We start from the raw sequence: 18194 nt of genomic DNA, 5'->3' as shown, positions 1-18194 counted from the left end.
ATGCTGACTCTTTACCACGTCAGTGTGCAGGGAAATTTTAAAATAAGAATTCCTCTCTTTGATGAAAGACCTACAAAGAAACTTACTAAAACTCTGAAGTCAGGGCAACAAAATGACAAGAAGGAACAAGGTACACAATATGTGCGTGTGTGTCGTCACCTTGGTGCCAACCCGAGAGTCTGCTAAGCTGAACCGGTATCCTTTGCTGTATGTAGAAAATCAGTGTTAGTGAAGAGCGTTCTTTCCATGTTTGCTTGAGGACCCTCCTCAAGGATGGCATTGGGTTGAGGGGAGGGTACATTTCTGCTCTAGCTGCATGTGATTCTCGCCATAAAATCGTTTGCAGGGCCCAGCAAACTTTTTCTGGATTAGGCTTTACAAGCCATATAGTCTCTGTCACAACTACTCTGCTGTTGTAGCATGAAAGTAGCCGTAAACAGTGTGTAAATGAGTGAGTGCAGCCAATGCAACTTCATTTCCTGAAACAGACCGTAGGCTAGATTGTCCCTGGGCCACAGTGCATCAGCCCTGCTCTTGGGAAGAAACCATTTAGATGCCCCATATCCAGACTTGCAATCGAATTGTGGTTCGGTTTCAATAACCGGGTATGGCTCGAAATAAAATTTGTAATCTTAAAACAAATTTCTCAGTGTTGCCTTTACTTCAAATTGTGTCAGCGTATGAGGAGCAGTAGCAGGGAAGTACAAACAGCATCTGGGACACAGTTGGATGCATCGGTAGAAGCGGAGCGGTAAGAAACCACTGTAGCTCCTGTTTGTCTCCAGGGAGCCTCGTCCTGATTGAGGAGTCATTCTGAGATGGGAGGGCAGGGGTTAACCACCACCCTCTGACTGTGTGTCTCCATCTCTAAGACACGACTGCCTTCCTGTCTCCGCAGCACGACTGAGGCCCTTTGGCCACCAGGAGGAACTGTGCCTCTACTGAGGTTCAGGGAGCCCCGAGGGACGCATGAGAGAACTCCCTGGATGGGAGCGGGTGAAGTGAAAGTCTGGTCTTGTTCACCACACTGGAGAATGTGGTTTGCAGAGGCCTCAGTGCTGAAATGTGAGGGCTTAAATACAGAGTGTTGGCTTTGTGCTCATCTGCAGGTGTTTTTGTCCCAGCAAAGAGCCTGGTCTGCCAGACAGGTTGCATGTGAGCCTGTGTGGGATTGAAGGGACAGGGTTTCGCGGTGGGGAGAGTGGGAGCCCACAGGCGGTGGGCCCATTCCTGAGAGGGATAGAAGAGGCCAGGGGCTGAGCCTCTGCCTGCTGGGCTGGGGGCCCCTGGGGCTCAGGCTGGGAGTCCAACAGGCCAGAGGTTCTTGCAAATCTTACAGAGATAGCAATAACCTAGGGACAGCTATTTGCCAGGCCAAAAGAGACTGACAGTCCCACTTCCCTCACTCCAGAGTATCAGCGACTTAAGCTACAAAGGGTTTTATTCTTGTCCCTCTTCTGGGTGGTTCTCTGTACTCTTGGAGGAGGAGAGTTCTGAGCAATGATAGGAAGCCCTCTTCTGCGTTTGATAAAAACGGTCCTATCAAAATATCAGCCACAGACTTTTTTTTCTGGACTCTATCTCCAACGTCTCTCTGTGTCTACCATGACCCATGGAAGCCAGAATTGTCCAGACATGAAAACACCTGATACCAAAACACCTACAGCTAGAAAAGACCTCCAAAATACAGGTCCGAGACAGAACTTCTTACTTTGTTTTCACTCAAGGCTGCTGGTTTGTTGTTGCTGTTGTTGTTTTCCAACCTTTGGAATTTCCCTTGCGTCTTAGAAATCCAAGAAGGCATCGAGGTACATTTTCTGTGAACGCTAGCTGTGTGTACCAGGACGAAGCTTCAGAACCTGTGTACATGCCACACGCTGCCTGAAGGAAACATCTGGCTAGCTGGCCACACAATTTGACAGGAAAACTATTAGCCCTTCTGTGAAGCTTAATTTTGCAGTTCTTCTTAGAATGGCACAGAGGAATCTACCTAAGACAGCCCACTCATTCGCCTACGCTTGAATCTGAATTTCTTAACTTTCTGTATTATGAGCCACTTTCAAAATCTGTTAAAAGCTGTAAACATTAGAATATGCAGGAACATACACCTCTAAGCTCAGTATTGAGTATTCTATGTGACTAACTTTAACTTAAGGCTTGAGAATTCGGGGACCCCCCTGGACCTTCCTCACGCCCATCTTCCACAAAATAACAAAAGTCAGGTAACATATAATAATCACATTTGAAAGTTAAATAATGCCTGTACGTCGTGGTATTGCATTTAATTGTTGTTACTTGTTGCTCATGGTACGTTCAAATGGCTTAAAGATTAGTTATGACCCACATAATAATAGAAAAAGTAAACGTGAATGTTCTAAGTGTATGTGCTGCCGAAGCGAAATTCTAAGTGGATAAAGGAGATTTCAGTAGCTGACTGGGCAAATAGCTTAAACTGATGGTTTCTGAAGGTGAATGACTTATCCCAGCCTGTCCTATCTAGTTTTGATCTGGATTTTCACTTGGAAAACCAACAGCCGTCAGCTCTCCTGCAGGCATATGCTCTCAAGAATTGATGTGTATGTTGACTTGCGTATTTTTATCAGAAAGAAAAGCGATTTCTTTTCAAGGTCAGAGCCACCAGTAACTGGCAGCCAGCTGAGCAGAATAGAAGGGAAACCATGGTCCTTGCCCCCTTGCAGACCGTAAAAATCAGTTTGGAGCACCAGTGAAGAGAGAGACAGAATCTGATGTAACTGAAATCTTCATGGGACTCTGTGCCCTGGAAACTACATTTGACAGAATTGAGCACAAGACATTCTCCTTCCGTCCCCTTCTGCCAGAGCACACAGCCTGGTCTTCCCCTCGAGCTCTCAGGCAGCTGGTGGAAGGAGGCAGCTCTGCCAGGTGGAGATGTGTCCCTGTTGAAGTCACAAAAGGCAGAGGCAGTGATGCAGGTCTTGTTTCCAGAATGGGAGGAAGATTTCACCTTGCCAGCATGCCAACACATACCTTTTCCCCAAACTGGGGGGAATTGTCCAAATATAAGCAGGAGTTTAAATATTGACGGGCAACAATAGGACCAGTGCCCAAAATGTGCATCCTAGTATCATCCAGCCCACTCCCCTTTGTTCCAGGTCTTCTCCAGCCGTGCGCCCCTTCCCCACTGGTCCTGGGACTCCCCATCTCTTAGTGGATGATGTTATCTTCACGCTCAAATGATTGCATTTTCTTCCCTCCTTCACTTTCTTGCTGAAATTGAACCCTGGCACTTCCAGGCACACAGCACCAGCCCTCGGTTCCTTCTGTAGAGGCTACCCCTTCTCCGGTTGAGCCAGAGCTATCAGCAAAGAAGGGGCAAAGGATCCATTGCTCTGTTCCCTTCCATCCTTTGGACAATTCTTGAGAGACAACAAAAAAGCCTTGCTTTCCAAGTCTCCTATAAGAAACATAAAACAACTAGAAGTAACATCATGTCACACAGGGCAAGTTTCTGGGTATCAGTTTCATTCAGCTTCTCTTTGGATGGTGTGCACCTTATTTTAAAGAGCGCGTGCATAAAACACTATAGTAAATAATTCATCTGAAATCTACTCTTTAGGAATGGCCACTTCATTTGTTCAGAATCACTGTTAAATGTAGCCTCTCGTTCATTTTGTTTTTACTGTTTTCTTTCTTCCTCCCCCACTTACCTCCCTTTCTTTCTTTGAAAATCTTTACGTATCAGCTGTGTGGTACAATGAGCGAGGTACTTGGATACTGGATGCATAAGACCCGCTAGCCCAGGAAATATCTAGGGGCGCCCTCGGTTAAGAGCATACAATTTTAAAACTGGACAGAGATATGGAAATTGAATATGTCAACCCACTGTTTCATAGATGTGGAAATGGGACGCCACAAAAGGACAGTTTTTAACTCTGTTAACACTGAGTATATCCTAACCTCCACATAGTGTCTATTTTATAGTTCCAGCTGAGGGTAAGCTGTGAATTTCTTTTTGCTCCTATAAGAATATAAGCATTATGTGGGGGAGAATATTGTCTTATTCATGCTTTACATTAAGTAGCCATTCAGTGACCGCCATCAAATCAAGTTCCAGGAAGGACGGTGGGCGTTTTTTATTTGTTCACTACTGTACCTCCAGTGCATGTTCTGTGTTCAGTTAAAAAAAAAAAAAAAAGGAACCACTGCGCGTTGTCTTTGAAGGGGTTTCACCAGTAGTTGACAGTTAGTGTTGCCAGACAGAGGGGTGTGTGTGTGTGTGTGTGTGTGTGTGTGTGAGAGAGAGAGAGAGAGAGAGAGAGAGAGAGAGAGAGAGAGAGAGAGAGAGCGCGAGCGAGCGAGCGAGCCTGGCCCAAGAGGGCACAGATCTGAGCACTGCACCTTGCTGACCATGAGATGGCGCTGTGGCCCCACCAAAACCCCTGAGGCTGATAGAGGAGGGGAAGGACTGTTGGAAGGAATAGAGGGGACCGTGGTTCTCACGGAGGCCATGTCTGGAGACATTTTTGGTTATTACAGTTGGGGGTAGGGAGTGCTGCTAGCAGGTAGTGGGTAGAGACCAGGGGGGCTGCTAAACATCCTGTAGGGCGCAGGGAGCCCCACCACCAAGAATTATCTGGTGCAGTGTGTCAGCAGTTCCGAGGCTGAGACTCCCTACGCTAGGAATTAAGTGTAAATAAACTTTGTACCCAAAGGGAAGGCGGCCTGTGGACAATCCTCCGCTTAGATTGCCCCAACTTCCATGCCAGTTACTCGCCTCTGTAACCCCTTGGCTCCTGTCACCTGTGACTAATTCCCTAGCAGCCTCAGCATGAATTCATGCACTGTCAATGGTCTGCACTGGTCCTCGGGGGAGACCTCACAACTGAGATAAATCAGACATTCACGGGAGCCCAGATGTGAGCGGGACCATCCCGCGTTGTTGTGAAGAAGACGCAGGAGACCCAGAGAAGGAAAACCAGGCTGATTCTGAGACGGAGGCCAAGACAGGGAAGAAGGGGGTGGGGGGCGCCCGATCCTGGGGCAGGGGCAGCGGAGGGAGGCAGCTGCTGGTGCAAGAATGACGTCAGAGAAACATCCTTAAGGCAACGCGCCCACCCCACTCCAACTACCCTTACAAGTTCCAAACTCCCTTGTAAGGAGGAGGAATTAAAATTCCTTTAAAAGTAGCAAGTGCAGGACATGAAAAGGGAAAAGTCGTTAGAGGCGAGCCTGAGAATGAGGAAGTCATTTGAGGCTGTGACGTCACCACAGAAAGCACCTGTGGGCTGGGAGCTCTGCGGCCTGGTGTCTTACCACTGAAGACCCGAACCCTGGGGAGGGCTCGCCTGTCGGCGCCTCTCCGCCATGGGCTCCAGGCTCCTCTGCTGTGTGGGCCTCTGCCTCCTGGGAGCAGGTGAGTGAGGGGCCTGGGTGGCCCGATCCACTGAGTCTCCAAGCCTGTCCGTCAGGCCTCCAGCGACAGGCGCCCTTCTGGGGCTTGTCTGAATTCTGCTTCTTTCCTCCTCAGGCCTCTTGGACACAGCAGTTTTGCAGACTCCGAAATACCTCGTCACGCAGGTGGGAAATAAGGAGTCCCTAAAATGTGAACAAAACCTGGGCCATGATACTATGTACTGGTATAAGCAGGACGCCCAGCAATTGCTGAAGATTATGTTTACATATAATAATAAGGAACTCATTGTAAACGAGACAGTTCCAAGTCGTTTCTCACCTGACCCTCCTGACAAAGCTCATTTGAACCTTCATATCAACTCCTTGGAGCCAGGCGACTCTGCTGTGTATCTCTGTGCCAGCAGCCAAGACACAGCCCTATAATGTCACTGCTTCCCTGTGCACAAACCCCGGGCCCAGCCAGGAAGCTGTGGGGACAACATACTCACCCATCCCTGAGGCTCCGTTCAGCCCCCTGTGAGACCCCTGACAGGAGTTTCAGTCTGTAGTTCAGCCTGCAGTACATCTGATGGGGAGTTCTACATTTTATGCACCCCGAAGTCTAACAGAATTCTACTTATCAGCTAGAGCAAGGCTGTCCAATAAATTCACCTAAGAACTCGGGACTCCACACACAAGAGAGGACCCTGTCCCATGCACTAAAGCCCTTAACTAATGAAGACACCATTTGTTGCGTTTCTCTGCCGTGCATATTGGTTCATATCACACATAACAATATTACTGAAAATGCTCTATTTGCTAAAAAGCTTTGATGAGCAAAATCCTAAAGGTGAGGGGAAGGTAAAGTTTCTGAGACCAAAAGGAAATTTGGATTATCAGTGAGTTCCCTGTTTAATAGAAAAATATTTGGAGGAGCAGGAAAGTCCACGGCAATACATAAAGGAGAAAGAAAGGGTGGGAGATAAACACCAATTGAGGTAGGCATGTGCATTGCAGACTCTCCTTCCTAGGAGGATGACCAGTGAGTCTTCGCTGTTCAGACTGAGTGTCACCTTGGAAGCCTCCTCCAGGGCAGGTGATAGCCAGATGATGGAGGACAGTATGAGGCATGAAAAAAAAAAGACTTTGGGCACCAATCTCTGGCAGTAGCTAGGCTTCGGTCCTACCTTAAGTGACATAACATGATCCAATTTGTATTTTGATACAGTAACACCGGTGGCAATATGGATCTGAGGGAGATAGATTTCGAGTGGAATGTACAATTAAAAGACTACTAAAATTTTCTACTTGAACAAATATAAAGGGGTTTTGTGGGGGCATTGTGGGTAATACAGCATAGGGGCTCTAGATTGTGTTATTTTCTTTGAAAAAATGTTAAGTTTTTTTCTGGCAGGGTTGACCTCTAGGGTTTGCTAGGATTTATTTCAGTGTTGCCGTCCCTGTTCGGGATTCCTAGCATGTGGTCATCATTGCTAGTGTATGGCCCTTCCGGGGTCTCAGTGGCCATCGCAGCGCACTCACCAATGTGAGTATCTTCCGAAATTGCTGTGCAGCTCTTTGTTCTCTGCGCCGTCTTCCAGACTCCAGCCTGTGCCGACACATTAGAAATCGGCCAAGAACAAAAGGGGGTTTCCTGATGCATATTCTTGGGGCTCCTTTTCACTACTCTACACCCCAAATCCCCCAGCTGTCTTGGAATCAGTTATGCCTCTCCTATTTATCTTCAAGCAGATATGCTATTGCTGTTTTGTATAGACAGTGTTTATTTGAATTTATTGACGGGTTACCATTCCACTACTTCACTATTCCTTCTTGCAATTCAAACTGTCCTTAGAGTATTTTCCTTCTTCAGGCACATACCTAATTCAGATGTTAAACTCGTCTTTCACAGCCCCTCTTCCTCTGGGACATGCTTATGTTAGCTGTTGTTTCAGGGCAACCAAGTCTTTCACTTTCACTCATTGTTCGAGGTTTCAGTTTCATTTCTATTGTTTTTTTTTGTAATCCTAACTTATTGGGAGCGAAACAATGCAGTGAAATTTTATTTATTCAGACTTTCGCGGTTTCATGGAGAGGGGCCAATCAGAGTGTGTTCTTGTTCCAGGATGTCCATTATAATAATTTTAAGAGTAATAATCCTAGTCTTCTAACTAGGGTTAATTTTAGGTCCTTACCTAAGAATGGAATATCTCCAGCTGTAGTGGATTGGAGGTCTGTCATATGTGTAACCTGTTCAGGGGGGGAGAACATCCAGCCCCCTTTGCTTAAATTCTAACCCATATGCCTTTACATTTTATATGGGCCACATTAAAAATCTGATAAAATTTATTACATTAGAAAAATGCTAATATGTTCCTCCTGACCCAGCACTTCCCTGGTTAAAAGAAATGCAATTACCAACTAGACTTAAAGCATGGGCAACAACCCTCCCCTATCTCCAACGTAGATTTATGTAGATTTTCATTACTCCAATTTGGTAATAAATATCTAACATAATAAATGGTAAAAATTATTTAGCAATTATAGATCATTCCATTTTTGTGTTGATTCATGTATTTAAACTTTCTAGAATGAAAACTCGATACTGGTATAAAACAATACATTTTAAGAAATAGGTGATATTCCAATAACTAAATGGACATAAGCATAAACAGGTAGTTTACATAGTGAGGTAGAAATGGCTTGGTAGGTCATCCTAGCTCGTCCCAAATTGGAAAGCCATCTGTAGAGCTGATGGGCCTGGTTTGGTGTCTGACATTTTAGAAATGGACAGGGCTTTGGAGGTCACTTCATTTTCAGTGCCCCTCGTTCAGCAGTTGAGGAAATACAGTGTCACATATAGGAAGTGATTCGGTCACCGAAATACTGACTGCATTTCTTAAACGTGATACGATGCATTTTATTCCCTGGTCGTTATCTGTGACTGTGTGGAATGACCCCACGACAGTAGAATTCTGTGGGTGAACGTGACGTTTCATGCTCGCTCATAGCTGTTGATCAGGGAATGCTGGTTGGACGTATCAAGCTGGCCTATTAGCCCCCCGCCCCAGGAGCTGGCACATCTGCAGGGCTGTGTTTTGTTCATCACTAAAACTCCAGACGTGGCCGATCTCTGATGACTAAAACTTGAGTGTCCTAGGTGCGTGGATGAACGGTATTGTTGCCAGCTGTTTTTGTTGTTTCGAATGCGTCTTTCCTCTTCCTGCGTCAAGGTCTTCGTACCTGTCACAGCTGCGCCCAGTCTGAGGGACAGATGGGTCTGGATTGCTGACCTGGGCTGATGGTAAGAGGCCAGCAAACTGGGAAATGTGCTGCTTTGACCACAAGGAGGAGCTGTGGCTCTGTTGACACCTCGGAGGCTGGGGTGAAGGGAGGGGGTTGGGAGTGAGTGGAGGGATGGGGGCAGGGGGGAAGCGAGGGCCTTGGGGCTCCGTCCTTATGTCCCTTGGGAACATCAGTTGTAGACATCCCAAAGACACTCAACTGAAATCATTTTCAAGTTGATTTCCCTCTGTCTTGCCCTAATGCCTTGTGTTCTCTTTTGCTCTAAGCCCAGCCAAGCCCTGTATCCTCAGTACAGAGGCAGAGGCTGGTCGCCTCTGGACCCTTCCCAGGGTCTGGCTCCCAATTGGCATCCGAGTTGTGCGTTTTAAGTGATAGGCGCCAGTCCGTCCCATCGTCCTCCCTCCAAGCAGTTGGGCGAAGGGGGTTCCGTGGAGCTTAGACACTGCGGGAAACGATGTTTTGAGTGATGTCCTGCATGACTGAGCAGGGAAGGCAGGAGGTCCCTTGAAGGGGAAATGGCCTCTCACCGAGAGGGCTTCCTGGAAGGGAGGCAGCTAGAGAGAGAGTCTATATAATGAGGAGGGCAGCTAATAGCAAAAGAGCAAGTGTCAGAGGAATAACCCACCCCACTCAATTCAAATCCACCTTCCATCAGAACCTATATGAGGCGTGAAGGGAGGTGGAAGAACTATCCCCTGGGGCTGGGAAACTGTCAGGGACAGTGACATCAGAGGCAAAACCACCAACCAAGGGCAAGGAGGCCAGAGCCCAGCCCCCCTGCCGGGTCGTCCTAGTGAAACAGACGAAGCTGCCTGGCCGTCTGTACCATGGGCTGCATGCTGCTCTGCTGTGTGGCCCTGTGTCTCCTGGGAGCAGGTGAGTCTTGGGTTCAAATGGGCTGCCCTCGGACTCCAAGCCATTCCCCTGTAGCTGCAGCAGCATTCTGTCCCATGGGCTCTGTCTGAATTGTGTCCCTTTCCCCCAACAGTCCTCATGGACACTGGAATTACTCAGACCCCAAAACACCTGGTCATGGGAATGCGCAGTAAGAGGTCTTTGCGATGCGAACAGCATCTGGGGCACAATGCTATGTACTGGTATAAACAGAGCGCCCAGAAGCCCCCGCAGCTCATGTTTACCTACAACTACAAGGAGCTCAGTGAAAACATGACTGTCCCGAGCCGCTTCTCACCTGCATGCCCAGACAGTTCCCACTTATACCTTCACGTGGACACCCTGGAGCCAGAAGACTCTGCCTTGTATCTCTGTGCCAGCAGCCAAGACACAGCCTTGCAAAGTCACTTTCTCTCTGTGCAGAAACCTCCTGGGTCCTGCCAGGAAGCTGGGGGGTGGAGGGAACAGCCAAGGCTCGGTTCAGCATTTCCCATGAGACCCTAGAGGTAACACTCAGCCCAGAATACCGCCTGTCTGGTCAATGGTCATGACAATGCTGAATTCCATGCGTGACACCGACAGCCTGCGGCCTGGCTTTGTAATGAACAAGACTGTGCCCGCACTTGACTGTAGGATGGAAACATTCGAGGTTAAGTTCTTCCAGTACCCATCAGCTTGTGCCCCTGGGGAATCTTTCCGGAGACACTTTACACTCTGGCCTCAGCAGCCCTACTAAGCCTCCTTCTCACATGTGCCTTCCCTGACATTTCTTTCCATCCGGGTCAGACCCTAGATCTCAGCCCTGGTCCCAGCTCCAAATACACCCAGACCCTCTCCAAACACCTCATTCCCTCACTGTGGGGCTTTCTCAGTTCCCACCACTGAGGACAATAGTTCCCTCATCTGGTTTGGTTATCCCCCCACCCCCACCAGGTCTCTGTCTCAGAACGATGAGTCACGGAATCCATGCCTCCAGATGGAGGCTCTGAATTAACTGTCAGAGAGAGAGTGGGTCCCACCTGTGTGTTCGGGACTGCACAGCTGGCCTCGCTGTCCAGAGCCCACATTCTCCAAGGGCCCCTCTGCACCCCAGTGTTTCACCCAGGCCTGCGGGCCTGCACGCTCCAGGTCATGTGTCTACAGGCACTAAGGCTCAGTGCGCCAGCTCTTAACCTGGGAACACCAAAGCACCGAGCTGGGATACACCCCCACTCCCTGACCTGCCATGAGTACCAGGCCTCTCTGTGTTGTGGCCTTTTGTCTCTTGGGAGCAGGTGAGTCCAGATGACAGAAGGAAACTTTAGAAGTGGGCTTTTCCATTCCAGATTCTCAGTATTTCCTTCATTTGGACTTGCATCATGACAAAGGCAAAATCTTGTTACCGCCCAGATACACCGCACAGGGACACTGGGGAACTGCCGAGCTCCAAATATTTCTGGGGCGGAACAAGCCGACCAGGAGGGTGAAAAGAGCCTTGTTTGCTGCTTTTGTCTGACCCAGGGCTTCATAGCATAAACACTCCGTTGCAGGTACTGTTCCAGCCGGGAGCTGTGAACTTGAGCTGTGCAGTGGGTGGGGAGGTTCTCTGAGCTTACACGGGAAAGGTGCAGAGCTGGGACAGCCTACATGCCCTGGGAGTAGGGACAGGTAGAGGAACAACGGCCTCAAAGGAAAGGCAGGGGAGCTATAGGGGTGGGCACACTGCCTACACCCAGCCCAGCACCGACCAGCCTCAGATGTCATGTAAGAGGCGTTGCAGGAGAGAAGAGTGCCTGGACCAACTGAGCCCAGGACCTGGCAAGGGAGGCCAAGTTCCTGGGAACCGGCAGAGAGAATGATGCCAGAGCAGTGACATCACAGCGTATCCTCCAATCAGAGGAGGATGCCCAGAACATCAGCCTGAGAGGACCAGCACTCTGAGACCCAGAACAGGGAGACCCACCCAGTGCTGCCCCGCCCCTGCCATGGGCTCCAGGCTCCTCTGCTGTGTGGCCCTTTGTCTCCTGGGAGCAGGTATGTCCTTGGTACAGGTGGGACATCTCTGTTCTAAGCCTGACAGCACCTGAATCCAAGGCGCAATCAGGTTCCCTCCATGTTCTTTCTCTAGCCCCTGTCTCCTTCCCTCACAGGGCCAGTGGATTCTGGAGTCAGCCAAACACCAAGACACCTGGTAAAAGCAAAAGGACAGACAGTGACACTGAGCTGTTCGCCTGTCCCTGAGCACCTCTCCATATACTGGTACCAGCAGGCCCTGGGCGAGGGCCCCCAGTTCCTCATTCAGTATTACGACGGGCAAGAGAGAGAGAAAGGAAACTTCCCAAGTCGATTCTCAGTGCAACAGTTCGCTAACAAAAGCTCTGAGCTGAAGATGAGCTCGCTGGAGCTGAGAGACGCAGCCCTGTATCTGTGTGCCAGCAGCCTTGACACAGCCCTGCACAATCCACAGCCTACTGTACAAAAACAACCGTGCCCCAGCTCAGGAAGTGACCGCGAGGGTGGCAGCTGCCAGCCCCACAGGCTCAGGCTGGCCGCGTAAAGCAGACTGCCTTTCCTGAACATTCTTTCTGCTGCTGAGAGGTGTGTGTTTTCATGCTCACAGAAATCATGCGCTGTACGTATTATGTTACCCGTTTATGGATCTGAGGGAAAGTAGCTTTCCTGGGTCTCATATTTCATAACTGGCAGAGCAAGAACTCAAACTCAAGTCTGTTCCTTAATACCTGTGCTTGTGCCCCCACCCCCAGCACTGTCCCCACATGTTGCTTCCCTTTTCCAGGCTCAGATTAGCAGGCCTTGGAGGGTCACGCAGCATCTGAGACTCTCATCCCCTGACAACTTCAAGGAACATTTGACTTCAAGGCAACAGATATCCATTGATCCTTTATGGTGACAAGAAAGGCACGATTTTCTGCGCTGTAGCCCTCGCATGGACCTAAGCCAGGTGATAACCTTTCACGGAGGCTGTGTGAGTAGGGAAGTTTCTAGATGTGCTTTCCCAGATGCAGAGCAAAGGGAACGGAATATTTGCAAGGAATCTTCCGAGGGCAGTCTTTCTGCACATAATACAACTGCCAAGGGAAAGGAACAAGAGTAACTGTTATTCCTTCCTTTGTTTCTTTTGTTCAATAAACTACTTCTGTCACCATACAAGGTATTGGATCACATAAAATAGAAAATAAAGTCTGTTTTGTTTCGTGTTTTTTTGTTTGTTTGTTTGTTTTGTTGGGAGTTTTAAGGTCTGAGGTTTTTTGGTTTTGTTTTTTTTAAGATTTTTATTTGGGAAGGGGAACAGGACTTAATTAGGGAACATTGTGTATGTCCAAGACTTTTTATTTGGGAACAGTGTGTTTTTCCCAGGACCCGTCAGCTCCATCCAAGTCAAGTTGTCCTTTCAGTCTTAGTTGTGGAGGGCGCAGCTCTGCTCCAAGTCCAGTTGCCGTTGTTAGTTGCAGGGGGCACAGCCCACCATCCCTTGCAGGAGTCGAACCGGCAACTTTGTGGTTCAGAGCACGCGCTCTAAACAACTGAGCCAGCCAGCTGCCCCTACTAAACTCTGTTTAGTTCTGGTTGTTTCTGTGAATTCCCTTTGATTTTCTATGTGGACTATCCTTTTATTTGCCAATAATACAATTTTGTTCCTTCCTTCCTAATCCTTATACTTTATTTATCGTTCTGACATCACTGTGCTGACAGTGCCTCCAAAACCATGTTTAATAACTGTTGATATTGGGCATCCTTAACTTGTGCCTAACTTTAAAGGAAATTCTAGCTGTTTGCCATTAGGTAGTTTGTTTACTAACAATATTGATAGAGACACTTTATCAAGTTTGCTAAATTTTTTTGATGAATGAATACTAATTGCATCAAATGTTCTTTCTGCATCTATTGAAGTACTCATATGTTTTTGTTCCTTAATCTGTTAATGTAGCAAGTTACTTAATAGATTTTGTCATGTTAAACTGTTCTTGTATTTCCGAGATCAACTTTATTTGATCATGTTGCGTTTGATATGTTTGCATTGCTTTTCAATACCAGATTGTTTGTAAATATTGTAGTATTTTTGCATTCATAAGTGAAAAATGGCATATAATTTCTCTTTCTTATAGAATCCTTATCTGATTTGGGCATCAAGGTTAGACCAGTCTCATAAACTATGTTGGATATTATTACCTCTTCTTCTGTTTTCTGGAACAGCTTGTTTAAGATTGATATTAACCGCTGTTCATCTCTTTGTTCGTACGTCCAAATTGACACTGCAAGTCACCACTAACACCAGCTTCTGGTGACACACACAGTTTTGCCTTGCTGGAAGTGTGTAAACAGAGAACCTTCTGTATTTAAAGCTGGCCCTCTACTCCTACCTCTTGCACTGGTCCTCACAGCTTCCTTTTGTTTGCCCAGTTTGGTAGGAGGGAGTTCAGAGAAGGCCAAGGCAGAGCATGAGAAAGAACTATAGCTCACTCCAGGCCAAAGTAGCTTGTTCATGTTTTATCCGAGTGGCAGAAATCCAGACCAGTCTCCCAGCACGCCTCCTCTGTGGGCTAAAACCTAAAGAATTCACATACACCTTAAAGGGTACTTTTAGATCCAGTTTTGTGTTTGCACATTTAACCTTAGTAAGTAAGCCCAGAACCACCTCTGAAAGAAGTAATAATTAGCACCTCTTATTAGCTAAAATAGACAGTCTTCATTGTTCAGTTGGGTGGAAACCAATAGGCTCAGTGTTTCTGAATTTGTGTCAGTCTTTTAATCATAGCAGGGAAGAGCTTTTACCTGTTGCTCACTTGAAAAAGAGTCTCTAGGATGCTGTAAATCTCCTAACATAAAGCTGTAACTGGGAAAGTGAACAAAAAATATATATATATACAGGATTTTAATTACTACAGTGTTTATAACAAGGAACTGCTGGGAGCACGTTGAATGTTTGTCAGTAGGAGATTTGTTAAATTGATATGTGCATAAAATGGAACCCCATGTAGCAATTAAGAAGCACATGGGAGACCAGTGTGTCACGCAATGATTTCTAAGCTCTACTAAGAAATTCCTAACCTATCCAGTGTCATGTTGTGTCTTTTGTTTGTTGCCTGCTTTCTTTTTCTCTCTGCTTGTCACTTAATCCATGCCAATATGTTAGCTTGTTATGATGGAGCTGTCTCCTAGAAATTTTTAAATGGTCCCTTCAAAGGACAAAAATAAGCTGACCTTATAGAAACTAGTATGGTAGCTATTTTAAAAAATAGCAATAACTAAACATTTAAACAGATGCCTTCATTTTTCTCTGGATAAGTTTCTAGGTTTTAAGTTTCTATTATTTATGTTAAATATATCCAAAACATTGCCATCATTCTTTTTAGCTAAATATTTAAACCTTTTCAAGTATTTTATTGGTGAAAGTTTAGAGACGGAGTCTTTTGAATCCATTGCTCCCGTTAGTTTTGTTTGCTTTGCCCTTTCCCTCCACACCTCCCAGCAGCGTCTCGTGTCCCTCCGAGGGGAACAGTCTCTCTGGGGCATCCTAAGGAGGTGTGCCTGGAAGGAGAAGGTGTCATCACACCCTCTTGTTTCAGTGACATGAAGTGACCTCTGTGGATTGCCATAGAGTAATGCTGTTTTGATACTGCCTAAAAGCTGCTGTCACCTCTTCCTCCCAAGCCCCAAGCCAGAGCTAGCATCTTGACCACCATTAGAAATCGTGAAGGAGTCGGTAAAGGTGGGACATGGGAAGTACAGTTCTTGGTTGAGATGGTATTGAATTTCTCTCACTCTTCACATGACAAGATCCAAAACCCACTTTGACCAGCAAGGCTGGAACAGACTCACAGTCCCCCAAGATGTGGAGATGTCTGTTTGCCAGCTCCTTGTAGACCCTGCCCTTCTGTGAAGACGTTTTGTACATTCTTCTAGCCAATCAACTCATCACCTGAACCCCATTAAATATTTCCCTTAAGGACAAACTGTTGGCTTGAACTCTGAACTGTCCAGAATGCAACACTCAAACCTCCCTTGGTAACATTTTCGGGAGCTGGGCTTCCCGACCATTCTCTCTTGCTCGGTGCCTGATCATGGTTAATGAACAAGACTTTTTCATACCCCTTTTACGCCGTTCCCACCAATGCCTGATTCTGAATAGGGCCGTGCATTCTGGGTAGCGTCTTCAGAAAGAGCTCCGGGAGTATGTGGCTGAGAGCACGGGCTCTGGGATTCCCGTGTTCGGATGCCAGCCCCACCACTTCCTGGTTATATGACTCTGGGAGAGTTTTTGTTTTTGTTTTAATTTCATTCTTTTTCGAAGTAATACGTATACACCATTTTTAAAGTTAAGTGCCACCACAAACTTAAACAAAAATAATAGTCTCCTGCTCTCTCCCATCCCCAACATCCACTCCCCCAAAATAATAATGTTTAACTGTTTTATTTTATTTAGCTCCATGTTTCTAAAAAACATGATTAAAATGCTTTTTTACTGATTTTTCCGAGTCAGGCACCGAATGACTTCCTACTGTGGAAGACAAAGGCTTAGCTCTCTAACCCCCCATCCCCATGACACACACGCGTGCTCGTGTGCTCACTCTCTCCCTCTCTTTCACCCACTCACTCTTCCCTTCTCTCATTCCTCCCATATCATTTTGTATTCAACCACTTTGCATTATTTACATAATTATTGTCATCAATATTGTATAATATTATTCTCAGCTGAGCCTCATTAATTACTGAGTCTGTTTCCTTTCCTGTACCACTTGTTTTCCCTGGAGGTTTGGATGTCTCACTTCTTTGTGGGGTTAGTTTCCTCTGTGTACATCTATTGTTATGCACCCCAAACTCTTCCAGGGCCACAAAAAGTCTGTTTGATGTGTTGATGTGTTGGAGCGTGTTAAGAAGTTCAGTGTGTTGTTACTTTTTTCTGTCTTTCTGATGATGTTGTTTTGGTATCTTTCTGAAGCTTTTAGAAGACTCCCTTTGTCCATGGTGGTCTGAAATATGACTACATGCTTTCTTACGGATCTTTCTCATACATTGTCCTGAACACCATATTTGCCTTTTTAATCTGGAAATTTTTCTTCTATTTTTCCTTTGTTAATTTCTTCCCCTCAATTTTCTGTTTTTCTTTGTGAAATTCTAATTAATTGGGTGTTGGTACTTCTGAATTGATCGTCTGATTTTCATTATCTTTTCCCCCCTTATTTTCTCATATATATATTCCATCTGTGACTGAGAGGTTTTCTCACCTTTCTTTAAAACTTCGATGGAATTGTTAATCTCTGTCGTCATTTCCAAGAGTTCTTTCTTGTTCTCTGAATACAGATATGGATAGATATATGTCATATGGTCTTGTATATATATATATATATATATATATATATATATATATATATATATAGAGAGAGAGAGAGAGAGAGAGAGAGAGAGAGAGAGAGAGGATATCTATATCTATATATAGCTATATAGAGATATAGAAATATATTAACTCTGTGAGGACATTAATTACAGATTTTTGGAAATTTTCTGTTTTTATTTCCTTTGAGTTTCTTTTTTTGTTTTAGTCACTTTCATGTTAGAAGCTTCCTTTAATATCTGGTGAACCTTGGTTGGTCATTCATATTTCGGACTAAAGCACTAAAAACTAACTGGGAAGATTGGGGGGAGGGGTTAGGACTACTGAACGTGGGCTTCTCTACAGGCTGATAAGGAGTGAGCCCAGCATTTTCATTGGCAGATCCCCTGATCTTGCAATGTGATCTGTATTTTTTTTCTATTGAATGAGTCAGTTCACTAGAGAGAATTCCTCCAGCCTTCTGCTTTGGGGTGGAGCCTACATTCCAGAGATCTGGAAACCAACAGGTGAAGGAATCTCATGGTTTAATATGCAGACTTGACCTTAGATTCCTTCAGTCTGCTAACTCCGTTAGTAATTACCCTTCTGTTTTACAGTTTCTAAAATTTTGTTAACTGTTTTTGTCTCTCCCTGTTCTCTCTGTCCTTGTAGATCTATCTATATATTTTATTCCTTTGCTATCATTTTAGTTGGGTTGAGAGAGAGCAATAAATGTGTATGTTAAATTTACCATAGTTCTAAACAAGTTATTTAAGTTCTGTGTGTTTCAGTTTATTAATCTGAGAAATGGGAGAAAATAATAGTCTCAATCTCCCAGGATAGATGTTAGTTAAGATGAAGCCAGAAAATCCATTGATGGTCTTTGCTGTGCTTAGCACACAATATGCATCAAGAAATATTAGCTCTAATTTTATAAATTATAAAGTAGTAATAAGTTATAAATTGTAGCAGTGTCGGATGAATTGTCACCGTAAATGAGTTGAACATACCAATCAATGTGAAAGAGGTGAAAAAAAACCACAGCCATTTGCCCTATCTCTCTGAGGTAAAAATGTTATTATCCACTTTAGGGAGATGTGGGAAATGATGTTCCTAGCTTAGTATCAACATTTATTATTTAAAAATGACATTAGTCAAAACACATGCTTTTCATGAAATCTGAAATGAGTTTCAGACAAAGTCAGTAGCAACCTGTCAACAAAATTGTTATTTAACATTTTGAGCTTGTAACTCTTTTAATCAATTAAATTATTTTTCTGCTTATTGTGTTTGAATTCAATAAACCTGA

At 45.5% G+C, this 18194-nt stretch overlaps 1 long non-coding RNA gene across 1 annotated transcript; it reads left to right on the top strand.

The window, feature by feature from the left end:
- Window positions 1-7779: 7779 nt before the first annotated feature.
- LOC148757367 (uncharacterized) lies at window positions 7780-12595 on the top strand. Its single transcript, XR_016022223.1, has 3 exons — window positions 7780-9555; window positions 9668-11586; window positions 11703-12595. It is a non-coding gene; the product is annotated as an uncharacterized LOC148757367 (long non-coding RNA).
- The last annotated feature ends 5599 nt before the right edge of the window (window positions 12596-18194 follow it).

Source organism: Rhinolophus sinicus, chromosome 8 (assembly GCF_057876585.1).
Source record: "Rhinolophus sinicus isolate RSI-liver-muscle chromosome 8, RSI-T2T, whole genome shotgun sequence".
NCBI classification, from domain to species: Eukaryota; Metazoa; Chordata; class Mammalia; order Chiroptera; family Rhinolophidae; genus Rhinolophus; species Rhinolophus sinicus.
Note: the sequence above shows the minus strand (reverse complement) of the source record. Positions and strands in the feature narration are given on the sequence as shown.